Source organism: Oxyura jamaicensis, chromosome 12 (genome assembly GCF_011077185.1).
Source record: "Oxyura jamaicensis isolate SHBP4307 breed ruddy duck chromosome 12, BPBGC_Ojam_1.0, whole genome shotgun sequence".
In the NCBI taxonomy this organism is placed as follows: domain Eukaryota; kingdom Metazoa; phylum Chordata; class Aves; order Anseriformes; family Anatidae; genus Oxyura; species Oxyura jamaicensis.
This window is the reverse complement of record NC_048904.1, coordinates 20,580,610-20,589,141: the sequence shown is the minus strand read 5'-3', so window position 1 is coordinate 20,589,141 and position 8,532 is coordinate 20,580,610. Positions and strand designations below refer to the sequence as shown.

At 41.4% G+C, this 8,532-nt stretch overlaps 1 long non-coding RNA gene across 1 annotated transcript in view; it reads right to left on the bottom strand.

Annotated features, from left to right (window-relative positions):
* Positions 1-1,600: 1,600 nt before the first annotated feature.
* Positions 1,601-8,532, bottom strand: part of LOC118173491 — a 45,306-nt gene continuing 38,374 nt past the window's right edge. The window contains exons 4-7 of the long non-coding RNA XR_004754232.1: positions 8,337-8,448; positions 7,433-7,522; positions 6,320-6,469; positions 1,601-3,590 (exon numbers count right to left, since the gene is read on the bottom strand). This is a non-coding gene — a long non-coding RNA (uncharacterized LOC118173491). The remainder of the gene's footprint in view (positions 3,591-6,319; positions 6,470-7,432; positions 7,523-8,336; positions 8,449-8,532) is intronic.

Below are 8,532 nucleotides of genomic sequence, written 5' to 3'. Positions count from 1 at the left end.
CACAGACCAAGCCTTTTTCTAAGCTTATCCTCCCATCCCCCCTCTGCCTGTGACAACTATCCCCCGAAGCAGTGTGTGCACTACCAAAAGACACAGATAAGCTCAGCAGACAACGGGGCATAAAGTGGTAATTTATCCAGTCGGGTGACGGTCAGGCCGGTCCCCCCACGATGTTCTTGCAGCAGCCAAAAGCAGCCAGCCCCTCCCAGCAAGGTGGCAGGGGGCACAGAGCTGCCGCTGCCCTCCCGCAGCCCTGGTACAGCGCGTTTCTCTGCCTGCTTGATCCTGCCACGCAGGAAGGCATTTGCAAGACTCAGCAGGCATTTTCCCCAGCACGGTTAGCGCTGAGCAGGGGATAGCTGAGTCCCAGTACGTCAGTCACTTTAATTGCTGCAGTCTCAGGAGTTGACTTTCAGTGGGTTTTGAGGAGCCCAGCGTGCCGTGGCATCTCCCTTCCAGCAGTGACAGGATATATCACAAAGCTTTTTGATGCTGCCCTGAAAACCTGCCTTCCTAAACGGTCATTGCAGGGTTTTCTGACAGCTTCCTAGCTCATTTATTTGGCATTTGATCACAGGTTTAGAGAAATTATAGAAGTCCTCTGAAAGCTATGATCCCCAGAGTGGCTAAAGGAGATTCACAGGCTTTAATCTCCCAATGTGTCCTGTTAAAAATAAATAAATAAATAAATAAAATCCTATATACTATGTGCATTGACACTATGTGTACAACTGTCATGATGCAACCAGACCGAGTGCTGAGCCCTTGGACAAGGCCACCCCACGCTGCTTTCCATGCCTCCAGCTCTGTTCCACCTACCTCTGGCTGCTTCCTGCAGCACTCCTCACTCGGCTTTGGATAACCTGTAATGACAAACAGTTGAGAAGTTTTCTGTTTACAAATGTATAAAAAAACGAATGCCAACAAACGAGGGGCCTGAGGAGACCTATTATCTGGCAGGTTGAAAGTGGAACTTGGAAAAAAAAAATCAGAGCTATTCCCTGTTCCATCACTTTCAATGCAAAATGCGTCTTCAAACCTTTCAAAGCTGTTCAGCCTCTCTCTGCCATTGTTTTCATTTCTGAAATGGAGATATTTGATCTTTTTTAGCCTGATGACATTTCACCAGCATAGGATGGCTTTAATACTTTCAGTCAATCATGAGGAATTTACCTCAGCCACTGTGATACCATTTGTGAAAGAACACATTGATTTCAGTAGGGAATTCTTGTACAAATTCTTAATATAAATGACATTTTTCTGTTTTCTCTCTAAAAAAAAAAGTGAAAGTCTACATGCCATACTTGAAACAGAGCTTGAGCTCTTGTTTGCATCAGCCTTTCCCCGGTATTCCTGAAATAATTAAAGTCCATTTATTCCCTTCTTGTCTTCCTCTGATGTGCTCAGAGAAGCAACATTCACTGCTGAACCCACCGGCAAAATGCAAACACTGGATGAATTACAAAATTTCAGGCTGAATATTCATCTTGGTGCAAGCTGAAATAGTGCCAAATCCACTGGAACGGCAGCAGATGAAGATGTGTCACCTGCCACTGAAGGTCAGTGCCCAACAGGTCCACGTGTTACAATTTCCCTGACCACCACCAAGACATCAGAAGAATGCTGAAGACACCAGAGCACACAGCAAGCCTGGGAGCTGAGATGAATTAGTGCCTGGAGACATTAGGAGGAGGTAAGGAAAACAGCCACGTTTCATAAGCCAGGAATCATCACTGCATGTTACAGAACAACCGTCACTAACGCACAGCTGAAATGAAGCTGGAGACCTTTGGACTCGTGTGTTTCACAAGCTTCTGAGACAAAGGGAAGAGTGGCCAACAACTGCAATTGTGTGTTTACTGCTGACTTACAGATTTTATAAAATAGAAATAAATTTGTGATATATCCCAAGGTATGCAGAACTCCAGATTGTCCTGTCTCCAGGACAGCTTTGGCCCAGCTGAATACATCTATGTGAAGTGGTTTTTTTTTAGCTGTGCAACTTCCTAACATCCACCACTAAATTCATGAATGGGAGTAACAATTAGCTACAACTTCATACACACGGAAATCCCAGTATTTATGATATGTTGAATATAGAGAGGTTGAAAAACAGCATTTAACAGCATTTTCATATACTTAACAAGCAATGAGGGGAACTTTATATCACTCAAAGTAGCAACTTCCATTAGAGCAATCTTCAGCTGCTGAACGAGAAGTGTATTGGCAAGGCTTGTCTAATATATTCAAAGTGATCTGCAGAAGATCCCAGTATCACTAGAGATGATGCATGAATAACAGTGGAAAATATGATGTAATTACAGGGATTATCCCACCCCTGGGACAAAAAAAAAGTGAAATTCAAGCACTCTTTAATCTCACTGGGACAAAATGAACTCGATGATAACCATATTTTGTTCAAAAGAATTACTTGTACTAATTAAGAGATGAAGGTGGCAGTTCAGAATCTATTCCTGACTGTCATTTCAGATGTCACATCAATCTATTCCACTGAGAAAATAACAATCAAAATACTCCCTCAGTCCCAGCAAGCCAATTTGTACTATAAAATCACTCTTACACAGCTGATTATTATGGTTTTCTTTTAGGTACTCTGGTGAACCAAGATTGTCAACTGTATAGAATAAAGGCAAATGTATTTTTAAGAAAAAAAATATACATATATCTTTACACAAACTCTTTATATCTATTAAAGTCAGACCACATATTTTAAATTGCAATACAATGTTCAAGAGCCAGCTTGTGGAATAGCAGTATGCATTTCAAAATATGCAAAGTATAAATACAGGGCTGCATACCTAAATCCCAAGACATATTCACTGGTATTCCTGGGCACCTGAATGTTTTTGCGTATCCCTAAGATATTCAAAGCAAGAAACACAAAGTTGCATGAAAGGATAATACTTATTCCCCTGACCCTTGGCTGTACTGTTTCCCATAGCCAGAAATAAAGCTGCAATCTGAAAACAGTTTGTGGAAGCAGCTTGTCACGTCACTGTGGCGCGTGTCCCCGTAATTCGGACGGCAGGGCCACGTACTCACGCTTAGCTGGGAACGTGCTGCCACAGCACAGCACCGAGATGGTTTGTCTGAGTGTGATTCAACATTTGGCAGCTGTTTTCATCTTGAATCATGCATGCAATGACCATTAACAACAATGATATTGATCCTTCAAGTGCTATGAGCAGGGAATTACAATGAGATCCTGGACCAGCCCGGAGAGCTGCTGCAGTCTGCTGGTGACAGCCCTTCTGAAGACGACATACGCAGAGGTGCTTATTCAGTCGTAACAGTTCCTAGAATGAAACTGAAAATGAGAACTATTCATAAATATTTATCCACATATATAAAGCATACAAATAATGGAGCAGTAACAATATGTCGATATAATAAGTGCACTGCAATTCAGTGAGAGTTTATGGCCAGCGGTGTTTACGTTGCTTCTCCAGTCCTTCCATTAAGCTTCTTTGCATCTTGTCTTAAATTCTCATGTAAGCCAATCTGGACCGCATGTACATAGTCCTCAGTGCAAGAGAACTCACACATCCTTTCCCAGCCTTTTGGCATTCCTGTAGAATAAGAATTTATACCAATTTAGGGAGGTGTGACATGCATTTTGCATGGCTGATGTCCCTGTGTACTTTAACTAGAGGACTACAGGAGAGAAATAGAATAAAATCCTATTACCAGGTAAAGCATCCTGGGGGAAGGCAGTGGTAGCAAGCCTAAGAAACAGATGTCTTTAAGCTCCTGGCACTCCTACAAAGCCAGGCACATATAATTGAATGAATAGCTCTGAATTACAAATAGAGATCATAAATTCTGCAAAAGGTTGTCTTTCAAACTCATAATGCCTGGAGGAAATGGGAAGACTGAAAATACGTGCTTTTTAATTGCATTCGTGAGGTTCAAAGACTGGGTGTCAGGAGCTGCCGCCCCTACCTTTGCACTGAACAGAAAACCAGGATGTTCTGAGAGGGGCATTTGACACCTGGCAAGATTTTTCAGTGGAGAAAACCAAGCACAAGCAGGCTGCCCACAGAGGCCATGGGGTCCTGGAGATGTTCCAAACCTGAACTGTCGGGCCCTGAGAAGCCTGTCCCGAGCTCACCCAGTCCTGCTCTGGGCCAGGGTCAGGTCTGATCCTGAGTCCTCCACAGCTCCCTTCCGACCGGTTCTCTGTTCTGTGGCTTAAAATAAAGAAATCCCTTAAAATTAAGTAGCACCACAATTCTAAATAAAAACCACTCTAAAAGACGGGATGATATGATGAGGCGTGACTAACGCATCAGCGAAAAGAAGGATGAACTACAGTACAGGTCACAGTACTAACAATCTCAATGCATTACAGCAGAATACAGAAGGAAAAACTAATTTAAAAGAGCAATATCCTTACTTCTGCAGAGGTCAAAAAATTATAAAGGACTTTCTATTCACCAGGAGATGATGAAAATATTGGATAATCTATGGCACGCTTTTGGATTCTAGCTGTTCCTGGTGGAATGGAAGACTGATGTTTTTTATTTTATTTTATTTTTTCTGCTATAGGAAAAAATTCTGTCCAAAGTTTTGGTTGCTTATCTATAAAAAGAATTCATCCACCTTGATAGATGCGATAGAAGTCCCATGAGAAGGCTTTAAGACATAAGCAAGTCTGGTGGAACATTGATCCTGACTTTGTCAAAAATCAGGCAGACAAAATCCTCAGAGCTGTCAGGGGGGAAAAAAAAAAAGAAGAGAAAAGAAAAATCTCTTCCTATGAGCTAAATTGTTCGTAAGTGGCAGGGGGCCAGGTTGGATGGAGAAAGGCATTAGAATTTTTCTGACCAAGTGCATCCCTTTTATCACCCCTGAAATGTCAAACTATCCAACTCCCAAAGGCATCTTTTCTGGCAGCTCTTAAAAGAAAACCAAAAGCCACAACCAACCAGAAGGGAGGGAAATAAAAACTCACATAAAGAAAGTAGTAGCTGCCCGAGTTGTTACCAATCCATTTTCCCATTCTTTACTCCACACATCAGCTTTCCCCCTCTAAGCCACCCTGTGAAGGACCAAGAGGAGATTTTGCGCCTTTTCTGTTCTAAGCACACCTACCACATTTCAGCAGCTTTTTTCTTTGTACAGTTTAAAAGAAGCTACCAAATGAGCACTTATTTGTTTGTACTGGATCAAAGTAATTATTTTAATTAGCACAGATAGTTGGGATAAATATGGATAGCCATGGAATCTGAGAGTAAAATAACTACTGCTTATTACTTGAGTGAAATAATAAAAAATAATAAATTTGATTACCATTCACTAGCATATGAGCAATCGTTTTCTTTCCTCAAATTCCCTGGCTCGTATGAATTTATTAAATATAGGATTTACTTGACAGTATCTGTATATAATTACTTATCACATAAAATGTCAGCTGTGGTTTATGAGCAGTTAAATGCTAGCAGTCACCATCCCATTTCACTGTGAGGTTCAGTTTTGCTGCACATACGGATGTTTAAGTTGCAGTGCAATGCTTGTGGTATCCTCCTCAATTAAAATAAATAATTAATAAATAAAAATAAATAAATAACTCAGATTCAGCCTTCCAGCATTAATATTCATGCTTGAGTTTAAAATTCACTTTCCATAAATATTCTCCATTGTCTGCTGTGTCTACAAATATTCATCCTGATAAATTAGTTGGCTTTGAAGAAGGCAAACTCAAAGAAAGTGATAAAGCAAATTCTACTTCTTCTTCTTCAGTAAATACCTGTTCAAAATACTCACCTCCACTCAAGGATACTCACATTTGATGGTGATATTTTATAATTGGCCTAGGAATGTGCTGATGTGTGTTCTGGGAAGGAAAAGTATCCTGAGGTGCTGAACATACAGAATATGGTAATTAAATAATTTTATGTTCTAGTTTTAACACAATAAAACAATAGCTATCAGATAACATGATTTTTAAAGCTGCTTGATCCTTAAAGCTACTTGTAAAACTTTTAGTGAATGGAATAAATCACCCCAAATTAAGCCTCCTTCCACAGACATCGGTAGGAAATATTAGATTCTAATCAACCAAGGGTGATTGATTAGAAGGAACCAACCATACTGATAATCGCGGGCAGACTTTCCCAATTCTTGGCATAAAAACGTAACTCATAGAAGGGAGTTCAACTGTTTTCTGCGGATGAGTGCAAACCACGCCGCTAAAAGCACTGGTCAAAGAAAGGAGGAGCGAGCACACCTCTGCCATCGCCCCAGGACGCGGGGACAGGTGGTTGAAAGCTGCTGGTCCTGCACTCCCTGCACACACGTCGTGTCCTGCTCAGCTGCAGCCACTCCTCACCATCTCTTATCCCCTCTGTACCAAGGGCAGGCATGAAGCTGAATCTGTATTTCTTTTTCTCATTTTTGCAGCGTTTCTGTCTTCCTCCTTCAGTCTTCTGTTGCACTGCTCCATCCTCTGTTAACGCTGTGTTGTCTAATTACGTTGTCCTTGCTAGCACTTTTCTAGGCTGTACAGTAAAAATGATCAATTCCAATTTGCATTTTTGCACATTATCATATTTTTTATTCTCACTGTGCTTTCAAAGAGAAATCCGCAGCTGCATTTCTAAGTTTGAACGAGGCCATCTGACTAAAGGGCAGGTGAAACAAGCAGAAGGAAGAAACCAGAATTCAAAGCAATGGCAGGAAGCAGAGAAGAAAAGGGGAGCATTCCCTGGGATCCCACCAGGATGGAGATCTACACTGCACAAAACTTGGCTGCAGTGACAGCAGCAAGCTGACAGGACGGGGTAGCTGAGATACCTTGGATTTCTGCAGAGCCTTTGAACTAAAAAAATCCCTGCAAGAGAGGCCCATGGGGAAGAGCTACCTGGCAGAAGAGCTTGATTAGCATCAGAGGAGAAGCACACAGATGGCAATGATTCCATGCATCTCTACCCACACCTCTAAAATAAAATATTTAAGGGGAAATTGCTTGTGATTGGCATGGGTCTCCACAGAACTACCTGCCCTCAGGTCCTCTCCCGAGCCTACTCCGTGGGAGGGAATACTCTGCTCTGCCACTGCTCAATAAAACTAAATAAATGTCTACATGGATCCCAATTAAGACTAAAACTTAAAACGAAAATACAAGGCAGGTGAATGCCACACAGATGTTTAAAACTATTTATGAAGGATTGCAGGAAGAACACCTGCCAGAGCCTTTGACAGAAATGGAACAAAACCTCCCTGATCTGAGAGACGAGGAAAAAAATAAATAAAACTTACCCCCCTTTGAGACCTGCATGCCACTAGCATAGGACAGAGAAAACACAGTAAAATGTTTTTAAAGAAAGCAGCTGGCAGTAAGCTTGTAGCCTATTTAGGCATCTAAACTAAACATTAACTCTGTCTTCATGTTGTTAAATATGAATAATACCTTTTTGTTCTTGTGGAGGATCTGCTGGGATCATGCTTCACAAACAACTCATCTTGAAATGTTCAGCGATGCTCAGAGGACTGATGCAACCTATAGCGACAGATGGAAGGACAAGATTAAGACTACTTAAAAGTGAGTAATAACAATCCTCTGTGTTCAGTGTGCTAGCAAGACTCTTAAGTCCTTGTATCTCTGTTGAAAGAGTAAAGGTGACTAAGTAAAGGTGACTAAGAAAACAGCCATTAGAACAACCAGAATTTGAGAAACGTACCTAGATAGTAGGAAAGGTTGACTGCAAAGAATAGAACACAGAATTTTAACCTGTAGACACAACCTGAATCAAAGAACGCAGCAAACAAGTGTGTGAACAAAGCACTCTAGCAGTGCACATGGTGATGGGGTAAATCTTTTTTTTTTTTGGACAGACATAGAGCTGATATACAGAAAACTTCTGTACTAATAATATTCCTCTCTGTATCTTATGTTTTGGTTCAACAGACATTATTTTAACTGAAAAATATTTGTTTGTGCAAAATTGCCCCAGCTTTAACGCTATTTTTCCTCGGTGAATTAAAGTAAACACTGAATTCTAAAAAAATGCACACAACACTGAAAGCACATGCATTTATTATTGCATCTTTGCCTGTGATAGAACTTCTTTTTGGATTTTAATTCATTCCACTTAACATTTAAGCATCCTATGTATCTATAAACATAAGCTTAATTCAAAGCTGGTGTTTATTAGCAAGATAATTGTACTTATTACTTAAGCACAGTGCCTAGCTGGCATTCAGCCCAGATTGGACTTTTCTCTCTATTGTATCTGCAGAAAGATTTGGACGGGTTTCAACAAAAGCAGATGCTCAACCAATTAGGAAGAACTGCACCCGAGCCCCAAAACCACCCTCCATCCCGTTTGGTGTATGTGGAGGTGAACTGGCCGCACGCAGGAGCCAGGAAACGCGGATGGGAGCCAGCAGGTGAGCACACGAGGCTGGGAGAGGGCAGGCACAGCTCTGACCGGAGGCCAGCAGCGGTTCCGAGATGCAGCAGAGAGGCACCACGGGCATGGAAAACAGAGAGAACCGAGTCTGAGGTGA